We start from the raw sequence: 22,451 nt of genomic DNA, 5'->3' as shown, positions 1-22,451 counted from the left end.
AAATCTAACTGAATGATTGAGGTCATGCAATCCTACAATAAAAGTATTAATAGGCTTTTAGCCACATTGAAATTTGTGTTGTCCAGATGCTTTCAGGCATAATTATGATGATGTTGAGATCTTATTCTGAATTGGCAATGTATTGCATTATTTTTTTAAGTTAGCAGCATTTAATTGATTTGAGAATTATTTCTATGTTTGATATTTGGAGGAGAATGACAAATACCTTGTCCAGAATAACATTTTAATGCAAATTTCACATGACAGAGTGTTCTGTGATGCCAAATGTTGCTCTTAGCTATTTTCTACAAGAGAGCGTAATTATGATATTTCCATCAGCAAAATTATGTTAGATTTTTTAAATAAAAGTTGTTTTGTTTTATATCAATGCAGTTGAAAGATAGACTTTACTGATATATTGTAAACAAATTTCACCGTTTAGTGTTTCCACAGAGAAATCACCAAATAAAGCAACCTCAGTGAAGACTATTTTGGACAATGAGTTCAAAAGATACCTATATACCTTTTCAACAAACATTAATGTCATCATGATAATGGTTTATTAAGGATAGGGTTTTGTTTTGTTTTGTTTTGTTTTTTAATGATATTGTGGAAAGAGACTGGATTAAGAGAAAAACATGAGTTCCAGTCCTAACTCTGTTGTTTATTAGTGTGATCTTGAGTAAGTCACTTAATATCTTTGTTTTCAGTTCCATCAAATATGCCTGGGATAATAAAACCTTTTTTACAATCTATTGTGAGGATTAAATAAATGAATATATGAAATAATCCTGGTATAGATTCTAGAAATATTAGGTACTAAATACTCATTTCTATATTTACATTTTCTTTACTCTAGCCTCCTAGTTGCAAAATCTATTAGGTAATAGGTAAATCTAAGAAAATATGTTGCAAGAAGAAAAAAACTTTTGTGTAATTTTGTGCCAAGTTATTTCAGCCATGCAATTTTGCTAATGGATGTAGTTGGTTTAGGACTAAGGAATAGCTCTGAACAAGTTTATTGTGTGTGATTTCTTGACAAATCTTATTGTTAAAATTCCTTATTTTAGAGAAAACCATTATGTAAAATATTGAATTTAAAGTAGGGGCCAAATGGTGGACAACATGGTGATGATGATGATGACGGTGATGATGGTGATGGTGATGATGGTGATAATAATCTGAATGCCTTTACATGGAACATGACATTTGCAATTCTTTTTAGCTCCCAGCATTTCCTCTTGTCTTAATGGCCAGCTTCCCTCCTTTATAGTAGCTGAATAGTTCTTGTAAATATTTGTTTGTTGTCTGTAGTTTCAAGCATTCATCCTAAGGATTTATTGTTAGGCAAGACAAGCTCCCTTTCCTGAGTTATGAGTGGAATGTGGAAATTGCCTACCAGAGAGTCAGCTACAGTAATACAAACTCAGATACTTGTGCTCATCTACTACTTTCAAAAGCCAAAGAAAGAGCAGAACTAACAAAAATAATAGCTGATTATATCAAAAAAGAAAAGGGCAAAACAAATCAACTTCCGCCTAAATAGATAAAAATGATCCACTTTGTTTTTCAGCTTCAGAACTGGAGCATACTTCCCTTCTGTAAATAGCATTATCTTCAGCATAGCCTATTTTGTAACATGACTGTGCCTAACTCAGGAATCATAGAAATCTTAAGATTCAACAGTTTCAATTCCAGATCCTCTGAGAACTGTTAGAATTCTGTTCAATTCTTACTGTCAGCTTTGGATTTTGTATCTTCAACGACAGGGATAAATTTTCTTAAAAATGTTTCCTTTCCCTTTAATTTGAAAATAATGTGTTCCAATTGCTTTGATTCTTATTGCAATTATCATTACAAATTTAAGAAAAAGTAAACATTATCATAACATATACCTAAGCATGAACCTAAAATTCAGGTTTTGTTCACTGTTTTGCAAAATCAGCTTATATTACCTAATAATCTGATCATTGAATTTATAGTTAAGATTTACCCAAGATTAAGTATATCATAATTGGAGCATGTCCCAATAAAATTATGTTTGGCATCACATCTAATATCCTAGGGCCTCCTAGGATTTATTTTCATGCTTATTTTACTGTACACCCCCCCCCTTTTTATCTTCTTATGCTTACCTTCAGATAAGAAGGTAGAGTATGGATAATAAAGTGAGGAGAATCCAGATGCCTCAGTACTAATAAAGGGCATTGGATTCCACCAATTTAAAAACAACTTTATGATTTGGGATCAAACTGGTAGGTTAGTTTAAAAGTACTGACATATCGGGATGCCTGGCTGGCTCAGTGGGTAGAGCACAGGACACTTGATTTTGGGTTGTGAATTAAAGCCCCATGTTGGGCTCAGAGCTTACTTAAAAAAAAACCAAAGTGCTGACATGTTATCTAATCATCAGAGTTATGACACAGCAGGAACCAGAGCAGTTCTAGAGATTCATTTCTGTTGACACTTTTAGGACACTGGGGGAAAAGTGTGATTGTCAGTTATTTCATTTTGTTACTTTTGTAAAAGACCTGCTGATTTTTTTTTCTTTTTTTTTGGTGGAGCTCGGGAATCATTCCTAGCTCCAAACATGGCTCTCACATCATGCAACCACTTCCAGCTATACTTTTTCCTTTATTCTCCATTTATGTGATTTCTTTTCCCCGAAGATACTTCAGGTTTTCTTACCTCATTAAAAAGTAATAACATTCATATATAAACATGAAATAATTTTATTTCTTCATTTGCTCAAAACTTGTGTGTTGAACATTATTCTGTTTTTTTTGAGGCAGGCACTGGGGATGCAAAGTCTAATAAAGTATGGTCCACAGACAACTAAATGCGCAAGGGAAGAAGTTCTGATAATGATGCGTAAAGTGATATGGAGCTGCAGCAGGAGGGCATTCTTGCCATCTCCCTTGGGAGTTCTCAACTTTAGCTGCACATTAGAATCACCTGGGGAGGTGTTAAAAAATCCCTATGCCCAGGTGACATCCCCAACCAATTAAATCAGAATCTTTGAGGGGGGGTCCCAGGCCCCAGTTTTATTTTTAGAGCTTCCAAGTGATTCTGATGTGCAGCAAAGTTTGAGAACCACAGGTCTGGATATTCTGAGATGGGGTCCTAGAAGAGTTGAGACTTGAGTTTGATTTAGATGTGCGTAAGGAAAGGGGTTAGGCATTGGCAGGGAGAGATGGGGGCTCCTGGCTGGGCTCTGAAGTTATATCTGGCAGGCAGAAGCCTAAGCCAGAGTGAATAAGAGATAAGGAAGCAGACCATCTGGGCTCGGACGGTCGGGAGTATTTTTCTTTGGTGGCTACAGTGTAATCATAGAAAATGGCCAAACCTCAAAGAATTAAGTCATTAAGGGTGTGACCAATAGTCCATGCTCAAACCAAGCTGGCACAAGAATCTCAAGGCCATAACTTCCCAGTCAGTTTTCAATAAAAGACTGCCACTAAAAGCCCTCAGTGGCAACCCATTCAGGACCCCTCTCACTCTAGAGAGCTTCTTCTTTCCTTTCTGTTCTCACCTTCACTTAATAAACTTTCACTTCACTTCACCCTTTTGTGTCCACGAGATTCATTCTTCGACTGTGTGAGACAAGAACCCTGTAATACTGTAACAGATGTATGAAGCGATTAAGGGATGCCATACTAGGGAGAAAGGGAGTCTTTTGAAGAGGCAAAGGATTATGAAATAACATGTCAGGTTTAGGCAACTTATGAGTTATTCAGTATGGTAGAAGGAAAAACAGTGAATGGACTGTTCTAAATAAGGTAGGTAGAGAACTAATCATAAAAGACCTTGACCTATTTATTTTCAACAGAAATGACTGTCATAGTCTGAGACAAACTGGGCATAGGAAAAAGGAAATGAGCTTAGAAAGGAGCAGAAGAATAAAGATAGGAGACTAGGAGTGGATGGCTACGAGGAAGAAAGGAATAAACCAAGATGGATAGGCTAACACCCTCTGGAAGGAGCCAGTAGTTCAAATGATTGAAGGCAGAGGGGCTGTCTGAGGCAAGAATGAAGAAAAATTTTTGATTAACATAGGTCAGGATTGATATTCAATGTTGAAATCAGACTTAGGACTAATGTTTCTAGATAATTGTTTTCTCTTGTGTAATTTCATGGTGTGGATCAGGGGGATGGTGCCTCGCAAAGGAGATTGAAGGAACTAGGTAGGAGATCCATGTCCTCTGTTACCTGGCCAGAGGGATCAGGACTCAGCTACTTCAGGCATGGAGAATCAGAGACCTGGTCTGAGGAGCAGATAGTGAGGTTATTGTTTGATGCTCACTTTAATAACCAAGGATTGAAATCCTTCCTTTCCATACTTCTCTGCTGCTCCTTACTCTGCTTTCTCCTCCTATCTCCTGCACATCATTCTGAGTATGGGGAGGGACCATTGACTTATTTCTAAACTTCAGTTATCACAGGGGAAGGAACTTTCTTTCTTTCTTTCTTTTTTTTTTAAAGATTTTATTTATTTATGTATTTGTCTGAGAGATAGAGATAGAGAGAGAACAAGCAGGGGGAGTGGCAGGCAGAGGGAGAAGCAGACTCCCTGCCAAGCAAGGAGCCTGATGCAGGGCTTGATCCCAGGACCCTGGGATCACGACCTGAGTTGAAGGCAGATGCTTAACCGACTGAGCCTATCCAGGCGTCTGGGAGAAGAAACTTCTAACACAGTGTTGATTAAACAAGACTTTCTCTGATTTGGAGAGTGGATGTGGTTGAGCCTACAAAAAACATGTTATTATTACCCAAAGATGGAGGTATATGGAAATCGATAGTGATAGATTCTCACAAACCCATTTACTTCTTTTACAAGATTCCATCATGAGAGCTCTGGTTTGCCTTGGCAGAAGGGCATCTCTCTTACATGGGATGTAGTTTGTAGCCATGGAACAGAAATAATCAATTGGCTGTAAAGGGTTAAATAGAGCCCATACCCTCAGGTTGATTTGCATAGAACTAAATGGGCAGACTTAACTGATTAGCTACAGAGATTAATAAATACACTAACACTCAGAAAATAAGCATAAAGTTATACCAGCAAATTTAGGATCTTCATGTATCTGTAACCATACACCCTGCCCACTACTTGTTACAATGGGCCTACTCTCTCTGCTTTTATTTGTGACAACAATTCCATGAGTATACTGGATCCCACCCTGTGAAAAGATTTTGGCTTTACAATTTTCCCCTTTGCTTCTTTATTAACAATTTGCTTTTCCCTGCTGGACCTTTACCAACAATTACCAACATACTTGCCATCTTTAAAATAACCCTCCCTGACCTCACATTGCCTTCCAGGTACCAGTCTTAGTTTCTTATCTTCTTTATGTTAACCCATTTATTATCTCCATTTTTCTTAACCCTTTCAAGAAGGGCTGTCTCTATTTCCTCTTCCTACTTCTTTATCTCAACTTTCTCCTGAACACACTCCAATAGGACTTTCATTTTCTCTCTTCCCCTACTCACTCTTGTAAAAGTCAGTAATAACTTTCAAATTACCCAAGTTGATGGCCAAATCTCAATTCTCATCTTACCTGACTTTATTAACACCATTTGGCAACAACTAGTCCCCGTATATTGAAGCCTTTCTTTTTTTTGACTTAGGGTACTATTCTCAGCAGGTTTTACCCACACCTCACTAGCCATACCTTCTTACTCTCCCTTGCTTTTATTTCCTTTTCTTAACTTCTCTATTGCCCCTCATTTCTTCCCAAGTTACACCCATTCCCCAGGTCATCTTATCCAGTCCCATGACTTTGATTTCCATCAATGCACTAACTCATATTTATATCTCCAGTCTTTCCTATGAGTTCTAGACTCATTTATCAAACTGTCTTTTTCAAAATCTCCACATGAATCTTAAATAGATATCTTATGCTTCAAACAGAAATCCTTCATCCACATCTTTCTTCCCTAGTGTTCCCTTACCCCAAAAGTTGAATTATATTTCTTGTAATTGATAGAACTTATGTTATTTTCTCTTGGCTACCTCTTTGACCTGTGCTGTTGGCTACTCTTTCTCTTGACTCATTCATACTCATTGATTTCTCTTTCCTGCTTTTAAAAATGCAAGGCACTCTCCCACCTCGGGGGCCTCTGCATTTCCTGCTCACACTCCCTGGAATGTGTTTCCCAGAGATACTCCTGAGGCCTACTCCATTACTTCATCAGGTCTCTGTTCAAATCTCATCTTTTTAGAAAGCTTTTCTTGTGAACCCTAAAACTAAAAGCTTTTAAACATAATTCTCCATTCTATTTCTGTTTTATTTTTCTTTGAAAAAATTATCATTACTTGAGATTATGTTATTTACTTTCTATTTACTTTCTGCCTTTTTAAAAAAAAATTTATTTAAATTCCAGTCAGTTAACATACAATGTAATGTTAGTTTCAGGCCTGTCTTTCTTACTAAAAAAAAGCTTTAAGAGGGCAGGGATTTTGTCTGTATTGTTCCCAGCTTCATCACCTGCATCTAGTATAGTGTGTAGCACACAGTGAGGAGCTCAGTAAATGTTTGTTGATTGATCAAATGAGTGAAACAGCTGTTTATGAAATGAGATTCTCCTGAGAGAAGAATGAGGAGGGTTGCTGGAGGGGAGGGGGTGGGAGGGATGGGGTAAACTGGGTGATGGACATTAAGGAGTACATGGGATGTAATGAGCACCAGGTATTATATAAGACTGATGAATCACTGACCTCTACCTCTGAAACCAATAATATGTCATATGTTAATTAACTGAATTTAACAAAAAAAATCATAAAAAAAGAATGAATCATTTTGTGTTAGAATGATCCGATATAGTTTCTTGATTATCAGAAAACTTTTTAACTATGATATGGGAAAACCATTATTTTTAGGCTTGCACCTAGAGTTGTATTTGATATGCCCCCATAAACAGATTTCCAAGCAATGTGGCAAATTGTTCTCTATCTTATTCTAATAATTAATCTGGTATTTGTGCTCATATAGGGAACATTAATTTCCCTTTTTTTTTTTCAGAGTTTGACTTTGTTATATATTGTATATCCAGCAGTTCTCCATCCCCTTCATTTTTCTATCACTCTTTTATCTTAATAATGATACATAAAATACAAAGGAGAAGGTGGGAGCAATCAATTAGACTCTAGTGACACATCCTACGTTCTACATCCATGGATAGGTTTTAAATGGAACACAGGATGAGCTGTATTTTTCCCAAACTGCCTAATTCATAGAGCTAATCTGAGAAAAATGATTTGGCACACAATTGTAAAGGTTAGCTGACAAAGCAGATGGTTGAAATGGTTTTTCTATCTTCCACATTAAGATGTCATTTTAAAAATTCATGCTATATATAATAAAATTCTGAGTTTGGAGGCTTGTCTTTTTCATGAAACCTGAGCCATTTATTTCAGTAGTTGTAAACATAAATCCCCATGGCTCATAATATGTTAGTAATCAGAAATGGCCCTTTGAGTAAATGTTTATGCATCAATAGCTTTTGAGAAATGTATCAATTCTGTGTTTTCTTTGATAAAGAGGAAAGGTGACAAGGAGAATTAAAAATATGAAAGTGAGCAAAACTTAGAAAATAGTACAAAATATTTACAACAGTAAAACCACTTGTTATGTTGTGTTTACATTTCTGTAGTTTGTATTTTCAGATTTATAAGGGCACAATTTTATTTCCAAATTAAATAACAATGAGTAATGTAATATAAAATTGATTTCATTCGTCAGCTTAACTGGGAAGTATTAGAGATGCCACATTGGTATATAGCATCTAATCAAAGGAAAAGCACCCAATTGCTGATTTCAATGGCCCATATGATAATAAATCCTCAATCCGTGCTAGAATTCTGTGACGTTCCTAAGCAACAGTAGTCCTCCAGTGACTTCATTGTGATCATATTAATGTGTGTTTTTTCTCAAGGGTAGTTTGAGAAGCAAACTATAACTATTACGAGTACTGGAATTACAGGGAAAATCCCAAATACCATATTATTTTGATATTATAAGTAGTTCTATGCATAACAGCAACGTATATGAGGTTTACAATGATATTTAGGGCTTGGGGGCTCTTTTGGTATAGTAATTCATGAGCTTTCTAACCTCAGGCTGGGGACATATTTGTAATTTACTTCATTTCTTATAATTCATTTCAGGCTGGAAAGACTCTCAGGTTACACTTTCAAGGTTTCACAGGTGTAATAGCTTGTGATGAGTTTGTGATTCTGGTGATGACTTTAAATATTAAAACTGCAACTCTCATGATATTTACACGGGATCTGCCACTGACAACTTTAGAGGGAATGGTAGCTGCCTGCTTATAAAAACACTTTGTATAATTCAGTAGTTGATATCCATTTAAAAAATTCAACCTTAAAACATCTCAATGCCTAGTCAAAGCTCCTTATTTTCTAATGATGAAACTCCCAAACAGTTAAATATAATTTAGTTTAAATACTGGTGAATAATGAGAGATTTTAGGAGTATCAGAACTTCTATATCCAAGCGAGCATTATCTTCTTCAAGGGTGTTACCTTAGCAGTTTGTATACTTATTTCAGTAACTCTGCCGTTCAAAATATATTGGCCTCATCAACAGAAATGCTCCTCCACCCTTTTCCTTGTGATAAAAACCACACACTATGAGATCTACCCTCTTACCAACTTTTTCAGTGTACAGTACACTATTGTTACTATAAGTAGACTGTTGTATAGCAGATCTCTAGAATGTTTCCATCTTTCATGTCTGAAACTATTTACCCATTGAACAGTGTATTGCTTAGGATTCTTCAGAGAAACAGATGAAATGTATACATACTTATTAATTGTACATATCATAAAGAGATTCATTATAAGGAATTGCCTCAGGTGAGTATGGAGGCTGAGAAGTCTCAAGGTCTGCAGTCAGCAAGCTGAGACCCGGGGGGGGGGGGCGCAGATGTAGTTCTGGTCTGAGTCAGAAGGCTTGAACAGCCCAATTATTAATATTTTCTTCTTATGAATTTTGGGTAAGACAAGGCAGGAAATATATGATTACAGTAAGATTAATATTTGTCAACAATCCTTGAATAAACTTTTTTCATTCTATATGTTTGGTATATTGATATTTATAAAAAAGTATATAATACCAGTTATGTATTAGTTTCCACTTAGTATGGCTAATTTCTAGATGATCATAATGAAAAGTTATTTTTTAAAATGCAATAATAGATGGCTAGAGAGAGTAGACAGTCAAGTTTGTTAGAATGTATTTCTGTAGGGTTGCCTGAGTGGCTCAGTCAAACATCTGCCTTCGGCTCAGGTCATGATCCCAGAGTCCTGGGACTGAGCCCCGCATCAGGTTCTTTGTACAGCGGGGAGCCTGCTTCTCCCTCTGCCTGCCACTCCCCCTGCTTGTGCATGCACGTTCTCTCTCTCTCTGATAAATATATAAAATCTTAAAAAAAAAAGTCTTTCTCTAATCTTCCAATTCTATTTCCTCCTTTTCTCCCCTACCCACCCATAGTTTTTAGTGATATTTGCCAACCCTTGGCATTTTTAGTTTATATAACCTGAAGTTGCTCCGGGAGAAACGTATTTATAGTGCCTGTAAGAAGACAGAGTATTCTACTGTACATCACACTTGTCCTGTGAGCCGTCCTAGAGCTTCAAGCCTGTAAAGAATCTATGTTTTTACTTAAACATATTAACCAGCATGGAATTCATTAAACAGTAGGAGAAAAGTCTACTTTTTAAATGTAAAATGACAAATTAATTAAGTGACATAAGAAAAAGAAAGAAAACAAAAAAAGAGAGAAAGGTCCCCAGAATTAGGACGTGGTTCTAGAAGTTTTCTTCATGACTCTGGAAGTCTTAATCTGTACTATGGCATCAGTACATTTTTATTTGTTAATTGGTTGAAGATAATCTTATAGTTCATACTGAAGGAAAATAAGGAAAGCGCCCAGAAATGTGGACAGAAATCAAGGGAAAAAAAAGACTAGAGTGAAAGTTCTAGAGAATGATCAGTAATTGAAATACTTAAGGAAGGCTTCCCTATGCTAATTTGCATATATGCATATGTATGTGTGTATATATTTGGGTGTATGTAACTTCCTACATCTGTAAGAATGCACTTTTACTTTTCTCTGTTATGTTCATACTAGTTGGTAAATAATAGAAATGCATTTTATTTTAATTACTGATCAATTTGTTTATTTATGCAATAACAATTAAGATCTGATCCTCTAAGTGTGGTTTGTGGATTAGCAGTGGCCATTATCTGGGAATTTGAAAGAAATATAAAATCTCAAGCCTCACCCAAGATTAACTGAATAGAGCCTTCATCTTAACTTCTTGTAAACAAGACCTCACATGATTTATATGCATGTTCAAGTTTTCTAAGTATCCTTTCAGGATGGATATATGTATGTATGTATGTATTTATTTATTATAAGGTTTTATTTATTTATTTGAGAGAGAGCACAGAGGGAGAGAGCACAGAGGGAGAAGCAGACTCCCCACTGAGCAGGGACCCCCAACACGGGGCTTGATCCCAGGACCCCGGGATCATGACCTGAGCCAAAGGCAGTTGCTTAAATGACTGAGCCACCGAGGGGCCCCAAAATAATTTTCTTAGATATAATTGTCAGATTTAAAAAAAAAATAAGTTGCTCTGTGGGGAACTGCAAGGCATGAATATTATGTATCTCATCGTGAAATCAAATTTCTTGTTAAGAGACAGACACTTCATTAAAAAGTGAATAGTTGGGTGTCTGGGTGGCTCAGTAGGTTGAGTGTCTGGGTTCTGATTTCGGCTCAGGTCATGATCCAGTGTCATGAGATCAAGCCCTGTGTGGGGCTCTGTGCTGGGTGTGGAGTATGCTTAAGACTCTCTCTCTCTCTCGGGGTGCCTGGGTGGGGGAGTCGTTAAGCATCTGCCTTTGGCTCAGGGCGTGATGCTGGTGTTATGGGATCGAGCCCCACATCAGGCTCCTCCGCTATGAGCCTGCTTCTTCCTCTCCCACTCCTCCTGCTTGTGTTCCTCTCTCGCTGGCTGTCTCTATCTCTGTCAAATAAATAAATAAAATCTTTAAAAAAAAAAAAAGACTCTCTCTCTCCCTCTGCCCCTTCCCCATCCAAAAAAGAAGAAAAAAAAAAGTGAATTGTCAATGATTTCAATATAGTAGTATTCTCTTGCTCATTTTTATTACGTATTTATTATAAATTGATGTTTTTCAATATTAATATCGGGGCTCAGTATTATTTTCTTTATTCTGCTGCACCTTTCTCAAATCTAATTAGTATAAACCAGCAAGAACCTGGGTTAGCTTATTCAGAGGTTGAGTTTGTTGGCTTGAGAATTTGAGAATTTGTTGGCTATTACCTTCATAGGCCACAATGGTTCACAAAGAATATTAGCAATATCAAGCAGTTCTCCAGCGTCAGAGCTTCAACCAATTCATTTTTTTTTCTCTTGTTCTCAAACTCATGCTTTCTATTTATTTTGTTGTTCAGAGAAGAAAGAAAGGAGCTAAGTTTTTCTCTGAGCACAATCTATTGATCATACATCGTGCTAGAAGTTTACATACAAGCCATCCAATTCTCCTAACTTGCTAGGCAGCTTTAAACTCAGGATTGTCTGACTTCCAGCCCATGCACTTTTTGACTATTTATCATCTTTCTTGTTAAGTGTCACAGAACTCAAGATAGTTGATATTTAACAATATAGTTGACCCTTGAATAACCAGGCTTGAACTGCACAGGCTCACTTATATGTGGATTTTTTTAGATACAGTGCTGTAAATGTATTTTCTCTTCCTTATGATTTTCTTAATAATGGTTTCTTTTCTCTAGCTTACTGTATTGTTAGAATACAGTATATAATACATAAAACATATAAATTATGCATTTATTGTCCAATTATGCTATCAGTAAGGTGATTCAAAAGTTATATGGGGATTTTGGGGGTGCCTGGCTGGCTCAGTGGGTACAGCATGCAACTATAGATCTCAGGGTCATGAGTTCCAGCCCATGAGTTCATTGGGTGTGGAGCCTACTTAAAAAAAAAAGGTATATGTGGATTTTCGACTATGTAGGTTGTTGGCATACCTAATTCCTGAGATGTTCAAGGGTCAACTGTAATAAGCAGAAAATCCTTCTGCTCTTACAAAACATCTTTCTTTCAGTTGCCAAAGTAGTATCATAAAACCCCTTGTATTACTTTATACTTTTGTTTAAAATTCTCCAGCTCCTCATTTCCTTCTTTGTGTAAAGTCAGGAGTCTTACTGTCAGATTCCTCCCTGCATTTGCAGATACTTCTTCTGTATACCCACAACCACTTTGGGTCCTGTCAAAACAAATTTATTTTAGTTCTCTGAATCTGCCTGGGTTCTTTTCTGTTTCCCTTTCACACGTTTGCTCTGCTTGTAATGCTTTTATTCCTTAATCCAATGACAAATTTCTACCCTTCTGTATTAGTCTGGGTCTCCAGAGAAGCAGAACCAATATAAGATCTACATGTAAGATTTATTGTAAGAAATTGGCTTACGTGATTACAGAGGCTGAGAAGTTCCCGGATCTGCAGTTAGCAAGCTGGAGACCCAGGAGTGCTGATGGTATAGTTCTGGTCTGAGTTGAAAGACCTGAGAGCCAGGAGAACTAATGGTGCAATTCTACTCCTGTTCCCAAAGCAGGAGAAAACTGATGTTCCAGCTCAAAGACAGTCAGGCAGAGAGAGCAAATTCTCCGTAACTCCACTTTTTTGTTCTATTCAGCAGAGAGCAATCTACTTTAAGCAGTCTATGGGTTGAAATGTTCATCTTATCCACAAACACCCTCACAGAGAGGCCCTGGAATAATGTATAACCAAATACCTGGGCTCCCGTTGGGCTGGTTAAATTGACATAACATTAACCATCATCCCTTCCTTTACATTTAACATTTAAGGGTCATCTATGCTTTAAGCTTTTCCTGAGCATTCTGGGCCAAGTTAATTTTTTCCCTTGGCATGTATGGAAGAGATAGCTAGCTGTTCATCCACTGTTCTTTCCCTGCTGGGCACACAGTCAGACTACATTACCCAAATGCCTTTTCGCTTTGGTTTGGCCATTGTAGCCTTACACTTAAATTTTTCTCACACATACCGCTCTTCGCTCTTCTCCCGTCTGTTAGCCGTTTCCTTATACTGACAAGGTACACATTCGTTACTCTTCCGCCCCGCCTCAGCTCTACTGTCCTATTGGTTAAATTTTATGTGAGATAAAATGTTATTGTATTAAGCCACTGATTTGGGGATTTATCTTTTACAACAGCAAGTCTTACTTAATGCACACATTGTAACAGATGTTCTTAATGTCCCTTCCCATATTGTTACAATAGCTTTGAGCTAGGCTTCTGGGGTAGGGAGTTTCTGGCACACTGAGGAGTTTGCATCTTAAGCATCTGCATCTCTTTGCTTCACCGTCTGAAGGATTTCTCTGGTACCTTAGAAGCTTGCTATGCACTGTGGCAACCTGGAAGAGCGGGAGAAAGCCTCAGCTAGTAGGGGGCAGAAGTCAGTGGGTCAAATGCTTCAGCCTTCCCATACGTCAGTGGGACAACTGTGAAGCATGTTTTACATGGTTCTCAGAGGGTCTGCAGTTGGATTTAGTCCCAGCGCCCATGTGGTAACCTGCTCTTTAATACTTTCCCATCTCCTTTCCATCTGCCCCATTAATCTGACCATTTTAGATTTCTCATAAATTTGGGAACATGCAGTATTTGTTCTGTCACTGGCTTTTTTCACTTACCATAACGTCCTCCAGCTTTATGGATGGTGTTGCAAATGGCAGGATTTCCTTCCTTTTTTAAGGCTGAATAATATTCCATACATTTTCTTATCTGTTCATCCACTGGTGGACACTTAGGTTTTTTCCATGTCTTGGTTGTTGTAAATAATGCTGCAATGAACATATGGGTGCAGATATCACTTCAAGACAGTGATTTTATCTCCTGTAGATATATATTCAGAAGTGGGATTACTGGATCATATGGTAGTTCTATTTTTATTTTTTTTTAAGATTTTATTTTTTTAAAGTAATCTCTACCCCCAACATGAGGCTCCAACCTCGAGACCAAGGGTCGCATGTTCTTTAGACTGAGCCAGCCAGTCACCTCTCTATTTTTAATTTTTTATGAACTTCACAGATCTCCGTTTCTTTAGGGTCAGTTGTTAGAGCTTTGTTTCCTTTGGGTCGTATCATCTTTGCTTCATTCCTTCCGAACTTTGTATCTTTGCGTTGGTATCTGTGCACTTGAGTAAACAGTCTCTTCCAGACTTTACAGGGAAAGACGTTCACCAGTTAGCTCTGTTTGGGGTACTGGACAAGTCAGCTGGTAGTATCTGGGGACAGAAGGGGCTGCTATAGGAGTTTCTTGTTGGATGAGGTAGCTGCCTGTGCTGAGGCTGGGCGGGTCTGCTGGCTGGGCTCTGCATTCAAGTGAGACTGCTGGGTTGGCTCCCTGGTCAGGCAGGGCAGCTGGCCACATTCTGTGCTGTTTGGTGCCACTAGTTGGCTCCCCAATCACCTCTGGTCTGGTGAGGTTGCAGGCTGTGCTCCCAAGCAGGGCAGTGCCATTAATGCATTCCGCGATTGCGCAGGGCTTGCCGGCTGTGCACCACAGTCACTCCTGGTTGGATGAGCTTCAGGTCGTACTCTCTGATTGGATGGTGCCACCCACAGGATTCTGGGTTCAGGCGGCAGCCGATCCGGTTTCGCAGTTGGACTGGCGTCTGGGGTGGTGATGATCTGGCTGTGATGCAAACTGCATCCCGAAGTTGTGCAGGACAACAGATCGGGTGTCGAGAGCAGGTAGGCCGTTGACCCTGCTCCACTGGGCGGTGAAGTTGCGGGCCCACTCCCTGGTGGTGAGGGGGTGGAGCTGTGCTCCATGGCCTGGCCGGGTGGTGTCCTGTGTCCTAGCTTCCGTGTCGGGTGTGGCTGCAGACCGTGGCCTGCCATTGGGCATGGTCACTGGCTGGGCTCTTTGTGTGGGAAAGGCCACATTCTGCAATGGGGCAGGGTCCAGTGCCGGGCACCGCTGCAGGGCGCAGTTGTGGGCTGGGCGCCGTTGCTGTTGAGGGTCCCTGGTTATGTGGCCCTGGAAGCTATGTTCAACAGTTGGTCGTGGCTGCTGACTTGGCTCCCTGCCAGGACGGTAGAATGTGGTCCACAGCAGCGGGCTGCCCGTGCCCAGACTTCGGAAGGGATGGACTGGAGGCTGTGTTGAGCAGTGGAGCAGGACTGTGAATTTGCAATGTGGTGAATGTGTAGTTGCTCCTCTTACCGTTCCTTCTTAGTGTTTGTAGTCCAGGGGGTTGTTTCAGCTTTATCCACTGGGTTCTGGAATTTCACAATGGTGCCTTGTCTATGGGTAGTTGTTAGTTGGTCTTGTGAGGGGAGCTGAAGTCAGAATGACTAAGTCGCCATATTGAAGATGTCCCAGGGACAGAGTTGTGGATTCAAATACTACCCCCGTGGTTTAGTAGCTGTATGATCTGGGTCAGTTACTTAACCTCTCTGAGACACAGTTTAAAAAGGGGGTATTTAAAATGAGGCTAATAAGGCTACCTTAGAGATTGTGATGAGATGAAAGTGTCTTTTGGACACGGCTCCCAAAAATCACAGCTTCCAAAGACAGTTGTATTTAAATTTGAGTAACTATCAATGGGAAGAGAAAAAGTTGTTTAGCTATTTAAAAAGTTTTCATTTTGCAGATTAAATTTTACTACTCAGAGAGAGAGCAACTTGCTCAGGTTTCTCTCTCACAACACTTGTAGCTGTGACAGAGATGTGAGGAGAAGTTGAAAGCTGTATGTTTCTGAACTGGAAGCCCTATGGGAGGCAGGCAAGGAGGGAAAAACTCATATTTAATAATGAGGGAGAAATGTTTTCTTGCATTGTCATTTCTCTAAAGATGACTCCATCAACCACTGCGTGGCAGTGACTGTGGTTCTCCACCTTTCTTTTGTTCATGGAGCCCTTTGGGCCAGGCTTGAAAATGCTTAGATGGAGTGAATGTGAGGAAAGAAGGTAACGTCAGGTTAGGCTAGATGTGTACTTGGAAACAGGTCATCTAGGATGCTGTAGGTCAATCTCATCTTTGGGCCGTTAAAAAAATTTTTTTTTAAAGATTTTTTTAAAAATTATTTTTTTGACGGGGGGTGTGCAGGGGTAGTGCACAAGCAGGGGGAGCGGCAGGCAGAGGGAGTTGGAGAAGCAGTACCCCCTCCCAGGTACTCCATTCCGGGACCCTGGGATCATGACCTGAGATACTCAACCGGCTGAGCCACCAAGGCACCCTGGAAAATTTTTGAGCGTGAATGAAAGTGTTTGTAATTCAGTCAACTCTATGTGTCCATGATAAAGATGTGATTCTGGAAGTGGGGGATTTGTGCTGGCAACTTCTCCTGGCCCAGAGTCCAGACTGGTCACTCCCAGGAGCTCAGTTTCCCACCTGTGTTCTGGAAGATTCCTTCTCTTGCCTTTGCACTAAATGGTAAACATCTTTCTTTCGAGAGAGAGGAAGGGCAAAGAGAGAATCTTAAGCAGGCTCCTAGCACAGAGTCCGATGAGGCGCTTGATCTTATAACCTTGAGATCATGACCTGAGCCAAAATCAAGAGTCTGCTGCTTAATGGACTGAGCCACCCAGGGACCCCAACACATTTCATTTTTGAGCTTTTACAAGTCTGAGGAAATACTACCAAATGTTCTGTTATAGCTGAAAAGACTGGTGTTTTGTTCAATTTCTTAGGGTCAGCCATCCTGGAACAGCTCAGTGGGTGTTTCATGCTTAGGGTCTTTCATGAGGCTGCATTCAAGATGGCGGTAGGGGTTGCAGTATTTGGCGGCGTGGCTGGGGTTGGTGGATCTGCTTCCAAGAAGATTCCCTCAGTTGGCCGTTGTCAAGAGGCCTTAATCCCTCACCAAATGGGCCTTTCCACAGGGTTTCTTATAACATAGTAGTAGACCTCCCACAGAGCAAGCACATGAGCAAGTGAGAGGGAGGTGGTGGAAGACATTTGAAAAGACATTTTCTTTCTCATTCTACCTTTATGCACAGTGGTTTGCATATGCTTCTCACTAGCTCCTTGATTCCCAAAGAAAGAACCAGATTTATATTACCAGATTGGAACTCCTTTTTTTGTCATATCAAAGATACTGCAGATGAGTCATCCAGCCTGTGGGTGGCTTGACTCACCCGTAGTCAACAGACTGTCCTCATCCTCTTCCTCCACTTCCACAGTGTCACATAAACCATAGGTTCAGTCAGTGGTTGGAAGCAGATTTTTTCAGCTTCATTTTAGGAATAAGAGAATCTCATTTAAGTCTCTGTCTTCCATGGAATTTTGGCTTTGCTAAGCACACTTAGTGTGAAGTTCTGATATACCTACGTGTGTGCTCTTTAGGCTTATGCATTAACAATTCTCTTTGCTTGGAAAGCTCTTTTCCAGAATTTCATATGACTTTTTGCTTTACCTCTTTAGAGAAGTCGTTCATGACTGACCCACTTAAGGAAAAATGCTGTTACTCTTCTGTAGCTCCCATGAAAGTGTAAATTCTGTGAGACAGGGACTTTGTTGGGTTTGAGTTTGTATACGGTTCTGTTGCCCTATGCAATGCAGGGAAGCTGATGTGTAGTATGTACTCAGTAAATACTTTTAAAGATAAATTGGTGAATAAAATTATGGCATTATATGTAGTAAGGTTGGATGTGCTTGAAAAAAGAGAAAGAAGAAGGAAGGAAATTAACATCGATTGACAAACTATTATGTGCCCATTCTCTGTACTAGATACCTTGAATACATTGTCATAGTTAATCTTCACATATCTGTGAGGCCAAGATCAAAGTCATACCACTAATTAGTGACAGAGATAGATTTTAAGGTCTCAGTATACTGAATTTATATATCAAATAATTTTAAGTACACGAGGATTACTGACTATATAAAGTAAGGAAACAATAAATTCTTTTGTGTTGTGAATAATATTTTATGGACTATAATTGCAAGCAGTAAACATGAGCTATTTTGTGGTATTCAATATTCCACTACCAACAAATAGGATCTTGGAAATGTAGATGATAAGTGAAGCCCATGCTGGGATAACTCTTTGCCTTCAGTCTATTTTTTTTTTTTTTTTTTTTTTTTTTTTTTTGCATAGGACGATTCATGAGAACCACAAATAGCCCTTGGGGCTGAAAACTTCTTTTGATCAAGTGAATTACTGTTGCCTCGAATTTACTTTCTTTGCAATAAATGAAGGAATGGATTAGATATCCCATCTTCTAAATAGCCATCAAAAATCCTTGTAGGATTCCCATTTTTCTCTGAGCATTAAGTCTTTAAAATTGCAAATGCTTAAGTATTTAGGGTTTTTAGTAATATACTTTCTCGGAAAATATATCAAAATGAAGTTGTCAGAGATCCCTAAAATCAGCGCTGAGCAAATAATCCTCCAAGGCTGTTAGGGTCTAAGGGGATTTTTATTCAGCCTAGGGGTTATTTTGTTGACAAGGAGCTTACTAAACACTGAATAGAAGAAAACCCATTTATGAGAAATGGGCCAGTTGGTGCATCAAATCAGTGGTTAATCTAAACCTGGCAGGGAAACATATGCATTGTGTCAGCTTAGTGGAATGCACATGGGTCATACATTTTCTTTTTCATTTGTTCCAATCACAAACCAATTTAACTTGGTGGGTTGTGTACTGAAAAGTCTGTCCATGGATGCATGAAGAGAAATTGAGAAATAACATGCAGAAAATTTAGATTATATAATCTATTTAGGGAAATACTTAAATATAGCAAATTATAATCAAGTCTCCTGCCCTGCTTTAGCAATGTGAATATAGATTAGTTTTTATGAAAAATTATGAAAAGTTCAAACATATGTCTATTGTTTTCAGCAATCCAAAAGAATAATTATTGAATTTGAAATTTAAAAAATTTTGTAAGAAATTGAGAATATGATAATTAAATCTGAAATAATAATTGGATCTTTTGGAAAAACAACAGATATCTCATTCAAGCATTATGTCCATTGACGAACAGCTCTATGTGGAGAAATCTTGGCCTGGAGTAGGGCAAGCATGAGGACAGGATTGAGGAGCTCTGAGTTCCAGCCCTGGTTTTCTGAAACTCTAGTGATTTGACCTGGCTTAACTCACTTCATTTTCTAGGATTCACTCTCTTTCTCTGTAACTGAGGATTTACACCAGATCTGTAGTTCTAGTTTTTAGGTTTCAGAACTTTCTTTAAAATACTTATTAAACAATTATGTCTAAGCCTAAAATAGAAAACAACAACAACAACAACAACAAAATAGGGATGCTTTGGTTGGGGCTGGGACAGGGTGGTAACTGAGCGCTTAATGTTTTCCTGGTCCTAATGCACGCTCCCATTGCCCATGAGAGTTTCCAGAAAAGACAATGGAAATATTTTATTTTTGGTAGATAGTCCCTATGTTCTTTCCGGTTCTAATGCTTTGAGATTTTGTGCTTTTAAATAATGACAAACACCCTTCGGATCAAAATTCCATTTTGAATTATGTAAAATGATTTCTTTAGCCAACAAATATTTATTGAGCTACTACTATATACCAGGCATTATTTAGGTTTTGGAATAAGTGAATGAACAAACAAGCAAGCAAAGAAATATTCTTTCACTCATGAAACCTATATTTAGTGAAGAATGGCACAATAGAAAGAGAAACATGTCGTACGCCAAATGATTAGTACTATAAAGAAAGATGAGTTTGTGAGGGGGCTGGAGCTTCTGGGATGGGGAGTCTGTATTGTTATTTCATGTAGGATGGTCAGGAAAGTCCTCACTGAAGAGAGAACACATAATGCAGAAATTCTGAGGTAGTGGCATGCTTGGCATGTCCATAAACAAGCAAAGGGATCCATGTGTCTTAATTGAACTGGGCAAAGGGAAGAGTGGTAGAAGATGATATTACAGAGGTCTTTGGGAGGGGGAAAATGGAGAGGTGATGCAAAATCATAGGATTTCTAGGCCACTGTAAGGGCTTTAGATTTCAGTGCAAATGAGGTAGGAAGTCATGGGGGGGGTTGAGCAGAGAAGTAATATTATATAACTTATGTTATAAAATGGATTGCCCTGGCTGTTGTGTGGAGAATAACTTTATTTTTTTATTAAAATTTTTTTCTTTTAAATTTTTTATTTAAATTGAATTAGCCAGAATATAGCACATCATTAGTTCAGATGTAGTGTTCAGTAATTTATCAGTTGTGTATAACACCTAGTGCTCATCACATCACCCAATTACCCCATCCCCCCACCCACCTCCCCTCCAGCAACCCTCAGTTTATTTCCTATAGTTAAGAGTCTCTCATGGTTTTTCTATCTCCCTGATGACTTCCTATTCAGTTTTCCCTCCCTTACCCTATGATCCTCTGCACTGTTTCTTATATTCCACATATGAGTGAAATCATATGATAATTGCCTTTCTCTGTTTGATGTATTTTGCCCAATTAATACCCTTCAGTTCCATCCATGTCGATGTAAATGCTAACTATTCATTCTTTTTGATGGCTGAGTAATATTCCATTATATATATATATATATATATATATCTATATATATATATCTATATATATATATATCTATATCTATATCTCACATCTTCTTTATCCATTCATCTGTTGATGGACATCTCGGGCTCTTTCCACAGTTTGGCTATTGTGAACATGCTGCTATAAACATTGGGGTGGAGGTGCCCCTTCACATCACTACATTTGTATCTTTGGGGTAAATACCTCACAGTGCAATTGCTGGATCATAGGGTAGCTCTGTTTTTAACTTCTTGAGGAACCTCCATACAGTTTTCCAGAGTGGCTGTACCAGTTTGCATTCCCACCAACAGTATAAGAGGGTTCCCCTTTCTCCACGTCCTTGCAGACATTTGTTGTTTCCTGTCTTGTTAATGTTAGCCATTCCGACTGGTGTAAGGTGGTATCTCATTGTGGTTTTGAGTTGTATTTCCCTGATGCCAAGTGATGTTGAGCATTTTTTCATGTGTCTTTTGGCCATTTGTATGTCTTCTTTGGGGAGTGTCTGTTCATGTCTTCTGCCCATTAATTAACTGGATTATTTGTTCTTTGGGTGTAGAGTTTGATAAGTTCTTTATAGATCTTGTATACTAGCCCTTTATCTCATACGTCATTTGCAAATATCATTCGGTAGGTTGCCTTTTAGTTTTGTTGACTGTTTCCTTTGCTATGGAGAAACTTTTTATCTTGATGAAGTCTGAAAAGTTCATTTTTGCTTTTGTTTCCCTTGCTTTTGGAGACTTGTCTAGCAAGAAGTTGCTGCAGCTGTGGTCACAGAGGTTGCTGCCTATGTTCTCCTCAAGGATTTTGATGGATTCCTGTCTCACATTTAGGTCTTTCATCTGTTTTGAGTTTATCTTTGTGTATAGTGTATGAAAAATGTCCAGTTTCGTTCTTCTGCATGTGGCTGTCCACTCTTCCCAGCACCATTTATTGAAGAGACTGTCTTTTTTTCCATTGGAGATTGTTTCCTGCTTTGTTGAAGATTAGTTGACCTACAGTTGAGGGTCCTTTTCTAGGTTCTCCATTTTCTTCCATTGATCTGTGTGTCTGTTTTTGTGGCAGCATCGTACTGTCTTGATGATTACAGCTTTGTATAATAGCTTGAAATCTGGCATTGTGATGCCACCAGTTTTGGTTTTCTTTTTCAACATTACTTTGGAAAAAACAAAACAAAACAAGACAAAACATTACTTTGGCTATTCAGGGTCTTTCTGGTACCATATAAATTTTAGGGTTGATGTTGATGTTATTTTGATAGGGATTGCATTGAATGTGTAGATTGTTTTGGGTAGAATAGACATTTTAACAATATTTATTCTTCCAATCCATGAGCATGGAATGTTTTTCCATTTCTTTGTGTCTTCCTCAGTTTCTTACATCAGTGTTCTGTAGTTTTTAATGTCAGATCCTTGGTTAGGGAATTTTGGTTAGGTTCATTTCTAGATATCTTATGGTTTTTGGTGCGATTGTGAATGGGATCGATTCCTTAATTTCTCTTTCTTCTGTCTCATTGTTAGTGTATAGAAATGCAACTGATTTCTGTGCACTGATTTTATATCCTGCCATGTTGCTGAATTGCTGTATGAGTTCTAGCAATTTTGGGGTGGAGTCTTTTGGGTTTTCCACATAAAGTATCATGTCATCTGTGTAGAGTGAGAGTTTGACTTCTCTGCTAATTTGAATGCCCTTTATTTCTTTTTGTTGTCTGATTGCTGAGGCTAGGACTTCTAATACTATGTTGAACAACAGTGGTGAGAGTGGGTATCCCTGTTGTGTTCCTGACCTTAGGGGAAAAGCTCTCCATTTTTCCCCATTGAGAATGATATTCGTTGTGGGCTTTTCA

Source organism: Ailuropoda melanoleuca, chromosome 2 (assembly GCF_002007445.2).
Source record: "Ailuropoda melanoleuca isolate Jingjing chromosome 2, ASM200744v2, whole genome shotgun sequence".
In the NCBI taxonomy this organism is placed as follows: domain Eukaryota; kingdom Metazoa; phylum Chordata; class Mammalia; order Carnivora; family Ursidae; genus Ailuropoda; species Ailuropoda melanoleuca.
The sequence above is the reverse complement of the archived record's forward strand: the minus strand, read 5'-3'. Positions refer to the sequence as shown.